The sequence below is a fragment of the Diabrotica undecimpunctata genome, chromosome 2 (genome assembly GCF_040954645.1).
Source record: "Diabrotica undecimpunctata isolate CICGRU chromosome 2, icDiaUnde3, whole genome shotgun sequence".
Lineage (NCBI taxonomy): Eukaryota > Metazoa > Arthropoda > Insecta > Coleoptera > Chrysomelidae > Diabrotica > Diabrotica undecimpunctata.
The window spans coordinates 78,814,444-78,829,249 of NC_092804.1; the positions used below are offsets into that span (position 1 = coordinate 78,814,444).

A 14,806-nucleotide genomic window follows, 5' to 3' on the forward strand; every position below is an offset into this window, starting at 1 on the left:
ATATATATATATATATATATTATATATATATATATATATATAGATATATATATATATATATATATATATATATATATATATACAAGTAATATATTATCAATTTGTTATTGGTTGTTCTTAGTCAGAGGTTTTTATCTTGCACTCCTCCATATATTCTTTTAAGTACCTTTGGTTCCCATGTATTTAATTTTAACTCCATATAGCCCAGTCTGGTTAAAAAAAAGGTGGAAAAATGTTTTGCAGATATCTGAAGCTTTTAAGACATAGCTGGGGGATACTAGATGATGAATAGATGAAAAGATACTCCTAGTTTTACCTTGCGTTTTTTTTAAGCAATAATTTATGGTCACAATTTGATTTTTTGTCTATAAATTTTTTCACTTATATTTTAAATAAACAATATTTATGTCATTTTTTTATGTCAAGAATATCTTTATTTTCCCTTTTTTTTTAATTAAAATTGATAAATAATTTACAGAGATATTTGCAAAAAACCAGTTTTTTTGCACTAATTTATAAATTTTATTAATTTTTTTATTAACAAAATAAAACGGTATTAATACATTTAAACATCAAGGAATTACCATCTTTTAGATTTGTGCGAAATTTCCCCCCGACCAGTCAAATATTTTATAAGTTATTTAATTTGTTTATCCCTGAGGCTAATTATTTAAACTATTGAGCTTGCCCTATGCATGATGCTAGACACATTCAGCAAATTTCATAGGATTCTTCAAGACTTAGACTATCTCAGAAGTTAAATGCATATTGAGTTTTCATCGAAATTATTTACAAAATAAACGTTTGAAAAAGGGGTATGTTTTTTACTTATAAACAATTGTAATTACTTCTATATTTTTCAAGCTACAGACTTGTACGTACAACCATTGGATAGCTGGTAAAAAAGCTCACATTAAAAAATAAAAAACCTTCTATGACCAATAGGAACGAGGTTAGTGACTATTTTTAAAAAATCATATCTCCATTGTTTATAAACATTAAGAAGTAAAATTTGCACAAATTTTGAATGAAAATCTAAACTTTATATTGAAACTTATAAGCTATAAAATTTATCTAATTTTTCGAAACGACGGTACTTTCGAAAGATCGACATAGGAAAGTGGAGAGGATATCTGTTTCAGCTCCGTTTTTTTTTTTCGGCATCGGAACTTCAAATTGCAACACGTAGGAAAAATTTACATTATCTCGGCTTCCTTTGCAGCTGCAAGCCTCTTTTTTTATTCTGGGGTAGCTCGTCGAAATATGAATAACTACATAGTTTTCACTGGCCAAAAAATATGGGAAAACTCGGAAAAATTGAGTCCATTTAAAATTCACCCTAAATACTTACTTTTTTTTAATTTGCTCGAATAGTCTGTCGCAGTATTAATAATGATGACATAATTTTCACCCCCCATAAATCTCGGAAAATCCCGGAAAATCAACATATGTTTTTTCATTTTATATCAATGATGTAATAATACTTATATATTTTATAAATTAAATTTCAGGTAATTTTTTACACATTATATTATTATACTCCTTATATCAATTATAATTGTTTGTATTTTTATAATTAACAATATTGATTTTTATTCTATTTTTCTTACAAATATGATATACAATATTAATCTAATCTGCCTTACTGCTTTGATAAAATAAGTCGATTTTTTCATCACTTGCCTTATTAAATTTTGCAATGTTTATTGAACTTTACTTTTTTTATTTTATTTACATACATTGGTTTAAAAGTTAAAATTTGGTGTATTTATTCGACTTCACTGTCAGGTCTGAACCTTTTTGTTGCAGGTTGTTTGTCTTCACTTATTAAGTCAGTCTTTCCATACATTAACATATTAATGGGCGATCTTAATGCCAAGGTGGGTCAAGGTAAGGTAGGAGAACAAGTAGGAAAATATGGGCTTGAAAACAGAAATGACAGAGGAAATCGATTGATTCAATTTTGCCAAAGTGAAGACTTCGTAATAACAAATACCTTTTTCAAATTACCTCCTCGACGGTTATATACATCTCCACAACATACCAAAGAAAAAATAGTGAGAAATCAAATAGACTACATTATGATAGCAAGGAGGTATCATAATGCTGTTAAATGTAGTAAGACGTACCCAGGAGCTGATATAGGCTCAGATCATAACCCGGTAGTTACTGTGATAGAGGCGAGACCAAAAAAGATTAGAAGACCACACAGAAAGGCACTAGATTTAAATAAACTTAGAAACAAAAATATACGACAAGAAACAGGAGAAGAATTAACGATACAAACAACGTTAACCAAAAATTAAAGTACATAAATACAGCTATACAAACAGCAGGAAAGAAACATCTTACAAAAACAACATCAAAGAATAAGGGGTGGATGACACAAGATATACTAGACTTGATGGAACAAAGAAGAAAGATGAAGAATTATCCAGACAAATACAAAGAAATAAATAAACACATAAAAAAGAGAATAAAAGAAGCCAAAGAGGAGTGGATTAAAAAACAATGTGAAGAAATGGAAACCTATGAGAAAAAGTACGATGCGTTCAATATGCACAAAAAAGTAAAAGAGATAACAGGAAGCATAAAGAAATGCCAAATAGGTAAACTTAAAGACAAAGATGGAAATCTTATTGTAGATCTAGAGAATAAAATAAAAAGATGGACAGAATACCTGAATGAATTATTTGAAGACGATAGAAACAACTTAACTCAGATAATCAATGCAACTGGGCCAGACATTTTGAAAGAAGAAGTAGAATACGCAACAAGAAACGCTAAAAATGGAAAAGCAAATGGACCTGATGAAATTCCTACAGAACTGTTGAAGCTTTTGAATCATAAATCCGTAACGATAATATTAAATTTTACAGCGAGGAGCTAAAACAGTTTCCCCTCCACTTTCCTATGTCGATCTTTCGAAAGTAACTTCGTTTCGAAAGGTTTTAAGTTTCGAAAAATTGGATGAATTTTATAGCTATAAAATTTAATATAAAGTTTAGATTTTCATTCAAAATTTGTGCAAATTTTACTTCTTAATGTTTATAAACAATGGAGATATAATTAACAAAAAAATTGTCGCTAACTTTGTTTCTATTGTTCATAGAAGGTTTATTTTTTTTGTTAAATGTGAGTTTTTTACCAGCTATCTAATGGCTTTAGAAGTACAAGTCTGTAGCTTGAAAAATATAGAAGTTATTACAATTGTTTATAAGTAAAAAACATACCCCTTTTTCAAACGTTTATTTTGTAAATAATTTCGATGAAAACTCAATACTCATTTAACTTCTGAGATAGTATAAGTCTTAAAGAATCCTATGAAATTTGTTAAATGTGTCTAGCATCATTCATAGGGCAAGTTCAATGGTTTAAATAATTAATCCAAGGGAAAAACAAATTGAATAACTTTTAAACTATTTGACAGATCGGAGGGAAATTTCGCACAAATTTAAAGGACGGTAATTCCTCAATGTTGAAATGTATTAATAGCATTTTATTTTGTTAATAAACAAATTAATTAAATTTATAAATTAGTACAAAAAAACTGCTTTTTTGCAAATATCTCCGTAAATTATTTATCAATTTTAATTGAAAAAACGGGAAAATAAAGATATTCTTGATATAAAAAAATGGTATAAATATTGTTTATTTAAATTATAAGGGAAAAAACTTATAGATAAAAAATCAAATTCTGACCATAAATTATTGTTTAAAAAAACGCAACGTAAAAATAGGAGTATCTTTTTATCTACTCGTCATCTAGTAACCCCCACCTATGTCTTAAAAGCTTCAGATATCTGCGAAACATTTTGCCGTGAAATCGATGATTTTTGTATAACCAGACTGGGCTAATATATTTATTAACATTTTAACTGCCAGGTAAATTCAGAGTAACTTTTGTACCTTAATTACGCTATTTGTGTTTATTTTTAGTAAAACTCAGAAAATCAGATTTGTGTTCTGGTTATTAGTTTGTTATCTTTCCAGTAAGAGAGTCACACGACACGTATTCACGATATACACGTGTCCTGTTAGATGTTTCAGTTTGTTATTTACTTCCGAAGTGAGCGTATCGTCGACTTCATGATTGAAAAAAGTTTATATGACGCACAATAACAAACAACTCCGTTCTTTAGAGTTGGAATTAGAAGCAGAAAAGGCTGCCGTTGAGTTAGAGGAGTTTAAAAAAATGAATATGAGTGATGATTTTTCTGATTATTCGGATTCAGATTTGGATCCTACATTTATAATATAGATGCAACGTTGACGAGTGCATCCGACAATTAACCTGTAGAGAAAAAAAAAAGGAAAATTTTGAGAAAAAGTTTGTTCACTAAAATCTTAAATAAAATTTTAGTTTGTATAATCTATTTTTTTTTACTATTAGGTTAGATTCATACAAATAACTTTACGTTTGTTCTACCTATTATAAATATTCATATTCATCATTTCAATTGTTACAAAACTTTGATTTGCGCATAATAGATAGAGTAAGCATTATCTTAAAATGGACTTTATTTATATCGATATTATTTTGTAGGTAACGTAAAACCCAATACTTCTGCAGGACCATCTCGTGTTAAGTCATCTCGAGTAATGTAGGAAGAATCAGACAGTTCTTTGACTCAAGATGATGATTTCTTGGCAGATACTGTTAGGCCGACAAAATATTCTTTACAAGATTCAAACTAGGGATCTGTTTCCGGAAATTTTGCAATTTTCGATTGTCCTTTGAACTTTGGCATTCCTGAAAATTTGAACTGTTTGTCTCTGAAGATGTTATAAATATGATTGTCTCGAAACAGAAAGATATGCAGAGCAACAAATTCTTACTGAGATATTAAATGAAACAGTTACGAAAGAGTTACGTTTTAATTATTGGAAAGAGTACAATGAAAACAAACTACAATGAAATGCGTACATTCATAGCGCTCCTTCTTTGGATGGATGGATACATGCCCTGAAATCGGTTCAAATTGCTCTTGCGCATGTTTCATCTAGCAAACAATAAGGTGTGTCCTGAAAATGACAGACTTCATAAAATTCAATGTCATATCAATAAAATGAAAGCTAATTTTCATCGATGTAGAGGCAAGTTATCTTTTTGACAGTACTTACGTGAAGGGAAAACGTCATAATTTTGGAATAAAGCTAAAATTTATATGTTAAAAGGCTATACCCATACAATTAAAATATATTGCGGTAAAGAAAAAATTAATGGACAACCGGTTGCTGAAAGGGTAGTTATGGAAATTATTGAGCCCTTATTGGATCAGGGTAGGACTCTTTTTACGGACAACTAGTGTACATCAGTTAACCTCACTGAAATTTTGAAAACTAGATTCACTCATCTTATAGGAACGTTGAGAAAAAACCAAAAAAATTTTCCCAAAGATATTGTAAAAGCCAAATTCAAGAAAAGAGAGATCATTGCCAAACAAAACAAAAATAATGTTGTAGTTATGAGTGGCATGACAAGAAAGACGTATTTTTTCTGTCTACAAAACATAGAGACGATATGATGGAGGTAACACATAGGGAAGGTCCTAAAAGAAAACCTGCAGACATTGTTGAGTACAATAACGCAAAAGCGTTTGTGGATATCAACTGTTGTCAGATCAAAAGACAGCTTAATGAAACTGTTTACGAAAGTCTGTCAAATGGTATATAAAAGTAGCATTTGAGATAATTACTGGTACTTCACTGGCGAATGCTCTAATTATTTTCAATAACATCAACCAACGCAAAATCCGTTACAAAATTCAAAGAAAATGTGTACATGCAATTTCTTTAAAGTAGTAAACTACCCCTTCCTGTACAAGTTCAAACAAAACATTAACTTACTCAAAATGCTTTGAACAAAAGAGGCAGATGCACGATTTGTTACAAACAAAACTCTGAACTGTATGGTCGAAATTATGCTGTAAAAAATACAAAACGAGTAACATGTGTATGCTACGGATGTAAATGCAACCCTTTTATGTGTTTAGAATGTTTCTTTGCCAACCATGTTTTCACAAAAAAAAAAATAACTAAACATGTACACTAAAATTGAATCTCAGTACTCTATTTAAAAAGTACTACGTTCTACATTACTTTTGATTATATTATATGCTGTACTGTCATAAAAAGAAAAAAAGTTAATGTATAATTAATTTTTATTTTATTATCCTTTTACCTTTAAAAATTAAAAAAAAAATCCGAGGGTATTTTTTAATGTTATAGTTCTACGCCAGACTCACTGATACTCCTATTTAAATACACGGTAAATGTGGAGCAACCACGAACACACGGTGATAACACCTGTGCCCAATATATGTACACATGGCAGAGAACTAAAATTTCCTGTGTCCATATAAGGCACTCGTGACAGTTTCAGTGTTTAAGTGTCCAGGGCTCGCTTTCGTAAAGCATCGTAGGTCGAATAATAACTGTTGTATATATTCACATTTTTGTGGCTCTGGATATTTTCTTCGACCTCAACATCTTAGTTCGACTCCAAGCATTCTTACTACCTTTTTACGATTTATTGGCTCACTTTATTATTATTATTATTATTATTTGTTAGTGCTACTCCCCAAGTAATCTAATTGCCCAACAATTTCAAAATTATTACTTATTAATAAAATATTAAGATTAAGTATCTTTAAGAACTCTCCCAAACGATTAAGATATTCCCCTATCACAATATATTTTGTTTTTCCTCATTTATTTCTAATCCATACTCTCTGGCTTTCCTCTCTAATCAAAAAAATTCAGCGGTTTAGCGATTAAAACAAGATCATCCGCATAAGACACATTGATAACATTGAAACTTAAGTAAGGGTATTACTTTCTAGTAAAATTTTCTCCACGATTAAATTGAAAAATAAAGTGGATGAAGGGTAACCTTGTCGTAGGTATCCGTTATAAAACTCTCCCAAACATTTTCATTACAATCAATTGTGGCTTAATCCTATATAAACATAATATTTGTCCGAAAAACGTGATTTACTTCTAGTACAACTGAGTACGCATTTAAGTAATCTTAATATTTTTCGAAAAAATTTGTTGGTTTGTTTTTTATGTTTATTGTACCATAAGCCTGTCGGAAATCGTAAGAACTAGACCAGATTTGATTCATTTTAAAACTTTGGTCTATTATTGATCTGTTTACTCTAAAACCTACTTGATATTCGCCCCTACTTTGGTTTTAATTTTAAATGTTTTTACATTCCGCAACGTCTACTTTTTTGTGTATTAAGCATAGGATAGCTTCCTTTCATTTTTTGATTGCTTGGATATATATATATATATATATATATATATATATATATATATATATATATATATATATATATATATATATATATATATATATATATATATATATATATATATATATATATATATATATATATATATTGCTGGCATAATATAATCTAAGACAATCCCATTACTGCTTTATGTGTACCCGGAACTTTTTAACTGAAGCCTTATGCAAGGTAGGCTGAAATGTATCTCATTGGATAAAATATAAATGCATTTTACGTAATTTACACAGTGAATGTTGTGAAATAAAACATGCCCAAACTCAAACATATTTATAATTTGCATCTGAATATACTGGTTGGGTCAGAAGTCAGTTGTAACTAGCAGTATACATAATTATGTTTTGCTTAACATAGATGTGACAAGGACTTTTTTTAATAGTGAGTAATACCCATAGGGTATTACTCACTATTACATATTAACATAGTATAATACTATAAATTTTAGATTATATCATTTCTTGTGTGTTATAACTGTGAGTGTATAAAAACAACGCTTCAAGACATTTGCAGAGTAAGTGTTGGTGATGTATCCAAAAGGTAACGAAACAATTTGTTTGATGAAAAATGCAAACGGGTAACCAAAGAGAAGAATGATACGTTGCTGAGTGATTAACAGACGAACTAGGAGAAATATTGTAAAATATCGAATAAAAATGAGAGGAAGAACAAAAACATAAACAAAAGAAAATAAAGGGGCAAAAAATCAATCAACAGTTTAAAGAAATGAAAAGCTAAGAGAGAACCCGAACACAGAAAGTTTTACAGACACAAAAAGAAAGGCTTTCAAACCACAAACAAACTAGATTAAGGCTCATAATAGAACCCTATGCCAGTGCATTTGTCGTCTGGTTGTTTTGCAACATTAGAGAAAACACAGATTTAGGCTGAATCCTGAATTCGATTTCCGATTTATATTCTCGTTTGTAATCCTCTTTCAGAAGGTACGAACAGGTAAAAAAATATGGCAAGAATGCACTCCAAGAATGCACTAAAGAGCGAAAAGAAACAACTTCGATTGGAATGGACTGACGTTGTGCTAGTTAAGAATTTTTCTTGCAGTGCAAAATAAAATTTTTTTTGAGATTTGAGATTTTGCAGAGACTTTGATTTAATCGAACGATTATTCTACTAGTTTGCCCGATGGATTCAGACAGACTCTCTAGAAATGAAAAAAGGCAAATAACGAGACTGATTGGCGAATATTTACTTTACAACTCTGCTTGACAAGATTTAAAAACAGACTATTATGAAGTGAAAATCAGTTACTAATTACAATTGCTCTTGTCAACACAGAACAATGTTTGTGACACAAAATGCTGACGTAATTTTACATTCAAATATTAAAAATAATAAATGAAATTTGAACAGCTGCTTTGAAAGAAAAGAGCTGCTTTAAAAAAAATTATTGAGAACCCTATATATGGTGAAACCCTATAATGGTTAAAACCATTAAAATAAACCGCTTAAGAAAGGTGGACCTAAACTCAGATATATGAATGATGTGTTGGAAGATTTGAGAGATAATGAAGTGAAGGGATGGAGTAGACGGGTACTGACAAAGAAGGATAAAATTAATTTTTTAAGGTATGTAGTACGAAGGATGAAAGTATGTTTTGAGGTAGGCCTATGCTCACGAATGCAATAGCACCATTTTACGATGATGTTTGATACTAAGAAATAACGAAGAGGCAATTTTAAAATATTCCTAATATTATAATAAACCACATATTTTGTTAACCACTTTTAAAGCACAGATAGGAACTGTCAATGTTCTTTAAAATATGTAATTGGGAAATTGGTTTCTGTACGTATGTTTGTAAAAACTACTAACTATTTTAGTGCAAACATTTTAATGTAACATAACTAAGTCATATAACCACTATGACAGGCATACAACCACTATAAACGAATCAGAAACGAAACGAATACTTTATTTAGACAAAACAAAAAGGAAACACTGGCAGAGCTTCTCAGAACAGATGGAACACAACTTCTACGGAACACAGAAAGAAATATGGAGAATGATTCAGAGGACAAAAAAAGAGATGAACGAACTTATAAACAAATCACATTCAGAAGGACACATGGACAGACTACTTTCGAACCCTATTTGCTACAGGTGACGATAATGAACCACCAACACCAGAGGTGAAGGCAAACGAAGAAGTGAATATTGGGGGGAAAAGGAAGCATTAAGAAAATTAAAAAACAGAAAATCACCAGATGACAGAATACCGAATGAACTCCTAAAGTACGGAGAACCAGATCTGACCAAAAAACGACTAAAACTAATCCAAAAAATTGAACAAAACAAGAATAAAAAAGAATTCCTTAAAAATGGAAATCAAGTATCCTAATACCTCTCTTCAAAAAGGGAAACAAATTGGACCCGGAATATTACAGAGGAATTAATATTTTAAACATAACAATAAAATTAACAACCAAAGTGATAACAAATAAACTGAATCAAATTATAACACTAGCAGAAGAACATGAAGGTTTTAGGTGGGGAAGAGCATGCACCGACGCTATATTTATAATAAGGATGTTTGAAACAGCAGAGATGAAAACACTTCGAAAAATTGATGGTAAAACACTATAGGGTAGAGTTAGAAGTAAAGATATACGACGTAGATGCAAGGTGGAGAACATCAAGGACTGGGTAAGAAATAGACGAGTAGAATGGAAAGATCATATAAGCCGAATGATAAATAGAGTAGTAAAGACGGCAAGAGACGTTTTCCCAATAGGAAGACTATCAGTAGGAAGACCACGAAAACGATGGAACACGGACAACTTACTGGAAGCACATTGAAAATCAGACAGAGTAATGCATACATAAAAAGAAAAATAAGAGATAATTGAGTTACAACATTTAAAATAAATTAGAATACCCCGGATATGATTGAAAAAGTTCGTTTCGAATTGGATGACCGTCGAGTAAAAGTATGTGAGATAAAAGGTACAGTGTGTATCTCAAAAAACGATGTGAACAAAACTTTAACTGAACAGTTTTTTTCGGCAGATGTCTATTATAAACTGGTCGTATGCAGCCAATTGGCTGATTGTATATCTTCCATTTATTAATAAAACGTGTTCCACAATTCTGGAACTTTATACCAGCTTTATACAGATTGCTACCATATGTTTTCAAGTTACTTGGTATTCTAGAAAAAGTGTTTGCCGCCTGCGATCTAGGGCCTCATGGTCACGCAAGATATAGTTGACTGTTTCAGGTTCTCTGCTACATTGTCTCCAGCGTGTCTCCATGAAACAGCCCCATTGAATGAAGGTATCCCTTGACTGGAGCATATTGTGTTCCAAAGTTTTTTTCCGGTCGAAAACGGAGCTTTTGGCACTCCAAAGGCTCTTGGAAGAAGACAATTTAGAACTATTATCAAGACTCTTCAACAGTATATACAAGACTGGTACAATTCCACAAGATTGGTTAACGTCTACGTTTGTGCCTATACCCAAATCAAACTACACAAAAAAATGTAACAACTTTCGATTAATAAGTCTCATGCCCCATATTCTGAAGCTATTTCTAAAAATTATCCATAACAGAATTTACAAAAAATGCGAAGAAGATATGGGTCCGGAACAATTTGGCTTTCGAAACGGTATGGGAACTCAAGAAGCTTTGTTCAGTTTCATTGTTCTCATGCAAAAGTGTCGGGATCAACAAAAAGATGTCTACTTGTGCTTTATAGATTATGAAAAGGCTTTGCAGAGGTCATCGCCAACCTTCGCTAAGAAAACGGCACCTAAAGAAGAAGAAGAAAGGCCAAAATATTTTGTAACTGATCCTCTTATAACAAGTTTCGTCAGCTCTTTCATTACAATTATCTAGCAACCATTTAAGTATGGAATTGTACTGTTCCGTCTACCCTAGGGCTCCTAAGGTAATAGTCACTGTAACTATATGTAGGCACATATGTAGGCACCTTCATGTTAATTTCTCTTACACAATGCAAGATTGCATAAATCTCTACCGAATGCCGAAAGTATTTCAGGCAAAAGTAGATTTTCCTAATGAAAATTGCTTCTTCCTCTTCAAAGCCTTTAGCATAAAATGTAGATTTTGAGTTTTGCCAATTAATATGAGGCGTTTAAAATATGCTTAAAATTCTGAATTTAAACTTTCACATTACAAACAATCTAAAATGTTTAAAATTACTTCTTTTCAATTGCACAAGTATGTTTTTCAAAACTACACAACTTCAGCTACAAATTCCACTCAATGCCGCCTTCGTGGAAGTATTTCCCGTGACGTTAGATCGTATGTAAGGTAAAAGTTTAAATTCAGCATTTTTTAGGCATATTTCAACTGTTATATGTTTTAAAGATTAGGCTCTAACAATGGAAATCGGCGATACGAATACAGCGATCGGTCAATGGAACGGATAAATTTTATTAATCTCGTGAGAATCGTAAAAAATGGCAAAAATCTCTCAACGTTTATTTATTTAACATTTTATAGAAACCTACTTTATTTGCCGTAGAATGCAGATTGCATGCGAAAGCTGCACTGTTTAGCTTTAAAAAGCTTCAAATCTCTGAAGACTGGACTATATTGTTGTGGAAATACTTAATAGATGAAATTAATAACTATACCTACAGAACTTTCAGCCTTCCATGACTAACCACGCAAATATTTACCTTGAGGTATTTCCTTATTTATTGTCAATCATTAGATACGATAATAATTGTAATTTCAATAATCACTTTACAAAATAGTTTAAATTATTGAGGAAGTTCGTTTTTTAACAATAATTCGACAACTAGCACTCGTAACTTCGAACATTAGTGTATACAGTAATATCTTAAGTGTAGCTATGTAGAAGCTTTCCAAAGATTTGATGAATATAATAACAGAAAATACTAATCTTAAACTTGGGTCATAAGAAATAAGGGTACCTATCGTACCTATACACAGAATACTAATATGCAATATGCAGCACTCATAAAAATGTTCTATGTGAGTGATAATTTAGATCTAGATGCTTACATATATTCGAGGATAGTATATTTTCTTTGTATGGAACAAATTAATAAATAAACAGATCTAGATGCTTACTATATTCGTGGAGAATATTATGATCTTTGTATATGACAAATAGATAAACATAACACCACAAACACTTCTACATACACAATTTTAAAAAATTATATTGGCTGAAATTTGCTAATTATTTTATGAACAGTATTTAATTTATAAATAACAAATTTCATAAAAAATGTAAAGGTCAATTCTATTTCAAAGTCGTAGCTTGTAAAATATTCCAGTACGTCCCAATAAAAAACAATGTAAGCAAAAAAGCCATTTGGGGACCTACCTGGGATAGCAGGGGATATTATCCCTTTAAAAGTTCACATCGCGATACACAAATGTTCCCTTTGTTTAATTTACCTACACAAAAACCTCTAAGGAGGTTCCCACTATCCGTGAAATTTAAATCCGATCAAAGCAAAAAAGCAACCTTTGCTATGACGTCTACATAAAACCACGTGGGCAAAATACACCCCTTTTCTAACCCTTCGCGACAGACGGAGACGACACTATGTCTAATCAATACACAGATAATTCGAAACCAGCCCAATTTGTGATCCGTATCGCTAGACGACGAGGAACGTCTACTTCCCGGCAAGTAAAACCGTAGATTACTGACAACATAAATGAATACGTTAGTTAACAATGCAATTTAATAGTTTATAAAATCGCTTAAGCGGAGTAAAGGTGTCAATTCGCATATTGCACATGGCCTTGTTCCCATAAGAAACAATATATTGTTATAATAACTACAGTTACACTGATGTACAAATTTAAATAGAAACTAGACCATCCCTTGACTTTATTTATATTTCTCAACTTCCGGCTAGTCAGCCTTGGTTGCTGTGAATTAAATTAGCTTGAGATAAGATTACATGGCCCAATTTAATGAATTATCACCAATAATACAAACACCTGTACTAAAACTTACCTATATTTCACCAGACTTGGTAAATGTCATAACATTATGCGGATTATAAACCAATATAAGGTCCAGACAGGAGATTTTGATGGCGTTTTTTACCGTGGCACATAATACTGAACAAAAAAATACTGTTTTGAAATACTGGATATTAATTATTTACCGGAAATATTGAAATACCCAATGGGTAACTAATCCTGCTACGGCGATTTGATATGAACTAGATATAAAATATTTTCTCTTAAGATTTTCCCTATTTTGAGAATGTTTGGCTGGTTAGAAAGAGATAACTCTATACAACATATTAAGTAGCAACAGAAATAATAATACCGACGTGTAGTTAAAACAATAGGTTAAATGTTGCTGACCGCACGCAGATTTCATGACTTTATCCTTGTCTTTTTCATTCGGTGATTTACCCTTCTAACAGCAAGATTGGGAAACTAAAAACGATGAATTTAGCGCCATCTATGTGCCACTGACTAACACTAATGTGCTTATTTTTGTTTCAGGTCTGAAAATTTCATTAAGAGGATTAGTACAAACTAACTTTTTGTCACAGCACTGACATGTGTACAGAGTAGCATTACCAAAATGTTTTGTAAATAAATTGATTTTCTATTTCATCATACGAATAACGAGAACAAGTTTAATGAATAACGTAGAGATAAAATCAGCAAGCAGGGACAACAAATATGCTAATTCAATTATTATTAAATAGCAATAACTGAAGTCAACTAAAAATTCGAGGTACAATCTAATCAGCTTGATGCATAACAATTAATAGAGATATTTGAAGCGGTCAAAATATGAAAAGTAGGCTATATTCTAACAATTTTAACAGGCCGCATTATATATTTGGATCTTTATACTGACCTGAAAGACCCGATTCTCGAAATTATTACGACTCACGTATTTTGTGACCCGGATCCAATAGTAGAAGATGCGATATATTCTTTTCGGATATTTTTATTTCTCCACATTGTTTCATTCAGGCGACTGTTTACTTTATTCACTTGATCTTCCACTTCTGTTTCGAGCTTTTGAGTTCGTTACTTTTTCTGTATATTTTCCTTAGGTGATTTTAGATTTATATGTCTCAATACTTTTTAAGTTCATTTGGAATATTATCTGTATCTGACAATTTTTGGTTCATTAATTTCTATATAATTGTTTGTACTTCTAGATTTATGTTTTCCTTTTGTGTGTATGAAGATAATGGATTTTCAATTTCTATCTCATTATTGTTTTCGTTATTATTATCATACATATTTTCGAAGTATTTTGCTTATATTTCTTGAGTTATAGCGTTTATTACTACTTTTGCTTGACTGGATTTTTACTCTTGCATAGCATGTTCCAGATCTTCTTTTGACTTTCTTTGAGATCGTGTTCCATTTTCCTAAGAACTTTTTATTATCTGTTGCTCTATAGAGTTTTAATTAACATTTTCCTGTAGTGTGTTTTGTTAAAGGTATCTGATACTTTGTTCTTGAGTGATTCTGTATTAAA

General features: G+C 31.0%; 1 protein-coding gene across 2 annotated transcripts in view; it reads right to left on the minus strand.

The window, feature by feature from the left end:
• Nucleotides 1–13,503, minus strand: part of numb (NUMB endocytic adaptor protein) — a 167,925-nt gene extending 154,422 nt beyond the window's left edge. The window contains exon 1 of one of the 2 annotated variants that reach the window (XM_072523117.1): nt 13,304–13,503. The gene's annotated coding sequence lies outside the window, so the exon portion shown is untranslated. Of the gene's footprint in view, nt 1–12,658; nt 12,957–13,303 lie in introns of those variants that run through there. The other variant, XM_072523118.1, reaches the window with a different exon arrangement.
• Nucleotides 13,504–14,806: the final 1,303 nt, after the last annotated feature.